Here is a 5,000-nt window from a genome sequence, read left to right on the forward strand (position 1 = left end):
ATAAATCTTCCTATTCCCTGTTTTAGTAGATATTAACTTGACATGATTTTCCCTGGGTTTGCAGCCTGCCATGAAAGTTACGTCGGATTTTTTTTATGATGATCTTTTAGTACAAAAATACATTTAACCCCTGAGTAGCATAACAGATGGTTGACTCCAAAGCAGGGTCAGATAACATAAATAATTATGCATTTAAAATTGCCAACAAATCACCAAGGTAACGATGAGGGGGAACTCTTTACTAACTCAGCTACCCCTCCCCCCCACCCCCACCCCACCACACCAACTCCCAAACCCCGTGACCCCAAATATCTTGCTTATTCCTTGTATCCCATTCCCTTAAGAAACAATTTCACTCATTATTTTTTAATTATGTATAAACTATGATTGTGTGATTAGCTTTTTTTATCAGATGAAAAAAAAGGGAATTGGTAACAGCAACACTTTCTTAACAATTCCCTCCTTAAAAAAAAAAATAAGAAGTTAATTTTATTTGCGATTTGTGATGGGAGAATGGAATGTGCGAAAATGTGTAAGAGAGAACAGAATAGAAATAAGTCTTTTGCCCTATAAACCTTTTGATTCCAAGTCATCTCCATTATAATCCTTAATACCCCAGAATTTAATGTGTTAAAACGAGGGGAAGTATGGAAAGGAAATTTATTTAAGATGGGTAAATAGAAATACTAAAGATGGAGCAATAAATGCTAATATGATGGTTTAAAAAGTTTAAAGCATGGTCATGAATGGCAGACGTAAAGGACACTGATATTGCCCTGTCCAGCAGGACAATGCCCTAGAGAATGACCATATTATATATGAAAAGTGCCCATACCTCCTCTCCACCCAAGATATAACCAAGGAGAGTCAGGCAATGACTGCTAATGTTTCAGGAGATAGACATATAGGCTGCCCCAAACCCAAATTTTCTTAGCTCACAAGGATGGTGAGGTTGCACTGATTAAAGGAACTAATGAGTGCGAGTGGGACTCAAAGCCCAGTCTGGCAATCACCAGACAAGATATATGCAAACATACAGACATACATATAAACAGTCACACACACACACACATATATATATATATAATATATATAGAGAGAGAGAGAGAGAGAGAGAGAGAGAGAGAGAGAGGGGTATTCATAATTTTTTTTTTTTTTTATAGAAACCTTTCTCTAAGGGCTTTAGGGCCATAAACTATTTATGCAAGCGACCGGCAAGGACCCGACAGCACAGAGGATCAATAAAGATGTCACGTAAAAGCAGGATCAGAGAATTGAACAGCAATCGTAAAATCAAGGCTGTTTCCCTCCCAATATCAGGCGAGTACAATGGACTAACATTCACCCGGAGCTTGTAAAGCAGCTATTACTTCCATAAAAAGTAACTTGGCTGTTTTATTTGCCGAAAAAATTTATATTTGCAAAATTATATTTAGTTGATCTTTTATTTGCTATAAAAACAAGTATCGTTGTAACTGTAATTAGTTGTCTTTTTATTCATATATAATATATATATATATATAGCTATATATATATGTATATATATATATATATATATATATATATATATATATATATATATATATATAGATAATATAGTATATATATATATATATATATAATATGTATATAATATATATAGTATATATATATATAATATGTATATATAGAATATGAATATATATATATATATATATATATCAAAATTATTTCTTACAAACTTTCTTCGTTGTATTTTAAGCCTTTCTTTAAATATTAAATCATATCATTCTTATCTGTTTATAATTTCCCATCTTCTGTTATTTTTTTTTTTAAGTTTTTAGATACCTCTTTATTATTCGAAATTTTTATGTATGAAATTGAATTTGGTGCCCGGAAATAAACGTAAAAGAGATATCAAACCGTCAGATACAACAAATACTTCAAGGAATATTAGTGAAACAAAATAAAGACATTTGTTAGGCAAATTGATAATAACTATTGGTTATCCTAATCTATATGTAAAATGAGGTAAGCAGCTGTTTACCATCAAAAAAATATTAAATGATTACTCAAATCAATTTAGTATCTTTGAATAAAAAGTATTTTACTTCATGTATCCTTATGTAAACGCCATGTAGATCATGCACTGGAAATAAGGACTTAATTTGGATTTAATTCTTATATATCTGCATAACTTTAATTATATATCAAACCCAGATTGTAGTACAATGGTACTTTCCATGTATTCATTTACATCCAGAATTAAAAGATTGAAGTCTGTAGTAGTATAAAATCTGTTCATTACTTTTCCAATTAATATTTTCAATTTGATCAGATTAATTATGGTTAAAATAATGAGTTGCTTCCTCATTTATGCTTCAGTTGTATTTAATTTTCATAGTATCCTAAAGAATAAAAAAAATCACCAAGGCCTTGAACTCTAATTATCCAGACTCAACTTTTGCATGAGAAACTTGGAGCCTAAAAAACATAGGCTAGTTAAAAACACAAAAAACTATGGAAAGAATAATGATGGGAATAACACTAATAAAAAAAAAAATAAGAGCAACATGGATACGAGGAAAAACAAACATTGAGGATATTCTAGCAACATGTAAGAAAAAGAGATGTACATGGTCAAGACATATAACGACAATGGGAGATAATAGATCGGCATTAAAAAATAACATAAATATTCTTTTGGAGATCACAAAATTGGTAGGGGCGGGGAGAAAACAGGATGGCTTTGATGGTATAGAATAAAACATGAGTGGAAAGACATACCTAAGGCCTTTGTGCTGCAGTGAATTCGTATTAGCTAATTTTAAGGTAGAGTCAGTGATATTTCAGTAGCAAGCGGGACAAAGCTCTAGAAAAATGACCATAGGTGATCAGCACCTATGTCCCCCCTCCCCTCCCAAGCCTGGTCCAAGGACGACCAGGCCGTACCTGCTAATGACTCAACAGGTAGGGCCCATAGGCTTCCCAGAATCCCTCCTTTTCTTAGATGACAAGGAAGATAAGGATGCAGACACTAAAGGAACTAATGAATTTGCGCGGGCCTCGAACCTCAGTCTGGTGATTACCAAGCAGAGACGTTTCTGCATATATAGTATATATATATATATACTGTATATATATATATATATACTATGCATATATATATATATATATATATATATATGAACATATATCACAAGCACACGTGATTTTAATTAATGTAAATATCACCCACGAAATGCATTTAATACCGAATTCTATCTTGGGAAATACATATCCACTTAGAATTCATTTTATGGTAACAGCTTCTGGCCGGGTGGTGATTCGAACCACCACCTGTACGGCTAGAAACTATGCTTGGCAGGGACCCTACCGACTCAGCTATCAAGAGAGACTGAATTCCAAGTGGATATGTATTTCCCAAGATAGAATTCGGTATTAAATGCATTTCGTGGGTGATATTTTACATATATATATATATATATATATATATATATAGATAGATAGATAGATAGATAGATAGATAGATAGATAGATCTATAATTGTACATACCATTTGTGTAGGTGCTTACGTGACAGGGTGTGCAGTTAGGGACCATGTGTAGAATAAATTCTTTGAAGATAACAATAGCCACGAAAGCACAAAATCTAATACTCAAGAAAGGAATTTCCATTTCGCAAAGTCCACCACATTAGTGTACCGAATTTCCTTATATTTCCATCAGTGCCATTGCCATGAAAAGAACCATTGAAGCATAATTTGTTCCAGACAGGGAAATAATTGAAGGTGCTGGAAGGGGAGAGAAAATAGTTAGGTATTTTTCTCTTCTGGGTTTATAACAAGGGAATTTCATTTAGCCACATACTTGCGGATGTTGGAATAAACGAGCAATTTATCTTTTTTTTTTTCCATAAGCTTTCGTGTCTATTAATTTGGGAACGAGTAAAACAGAGAATGGTTTGAATGTTTTTGAGAGGGCACCAGATGAAAGATTTAGAGAGACTGTAAAGATTGAGAAACAACGGTATGCATTTAAGAGGGGAAGAGGGACTGTGCTATCTCTATCGTAAGGCAGGTACAAGAAAAGAGACTAGAGAGAAAACAGAAGCTCTTCTGTGTTTTGTAGGTTCAGAGAAGCCTTATTATAAAATACCAAGAGAAAGGACGTTTTGGTGTTTGAAGGAAGAGGTAAATCCCGGGGAAATCGGGTTAGAATGAGAGAAATGATATACTAAAGAAAAAGGACAGAAGTAATGACTGTTGTTGGAGATACGAAAACCTTTGAAGTTAGCATTACCCGCAGTTTTCATTTTTGTTGGTCTTGGATGTGTTAAGTGAAAAGATCAGATATTAAGAGTTCTGGTAGCTGCTATGCTATCATGCAATAAGGGTCTCTTGCATCATAGCAAGTGGCGTTAATTCGTTTATTTTATGAGTAAAAAGAATGAGTATTGCATTATATTTTAGGATTTTACAAACAATATTTCAGGGCTTCCCAAATACTGATAACTTACTTTAATGTGGCAGGATATACATATTTCATGGTTGGTTCCAAAAATTGTAGCTTATAATGATCTTGCGTAAGATATTCCAAATCGTTTAAGGAAAAACGACCTGGTTTTTAAAATGCCCCAAGTTTCTCAATTGGACTAAAATTGTCCTAGAAATCCCGAATCGAAGACAAACTTTTGGAAAAACTGTGTCGAATGACGACTTCAGAAGATGCATCGTAGGTTACGCTTATCTTTCCCATAATAATCATAAAAATTATAACTATCTATATTGATAGGATGTGGATATGGTTAAATCCATTGTTTATCATCCCAAAATTTATTCCATCAGTCAAAATAGCCTTATATCACAGCAACTTAAATTCTAGTGAAGAGTTGTGGATCCCATAGGAGAAAAATATGCCGGTTAATTGTTTGATGAAGAACCTTAGCTTTGGGTTGTTTGTGGTAAACTTCAGAATAATCTCTAGAACTGAGAGTGAGGGTGAAGTTGCATGCCCCCGTGA

Source organism: Palaemon carinicauda, chromosome 29, assembly GCF_036898095.1.
Source record: "Palaemon carinicauda isolate YSFRI2023 chromosome 29, ASM3689809v2, whole genome shotgun sequence".
In the NCBI taxonomy this organism is placed as follows: Eukaryota; Metazoa; Arthropoda; class Malacostraca; order Decapoda; family Palaemonidae; genus Palaemon; species Palaemon carinicauda.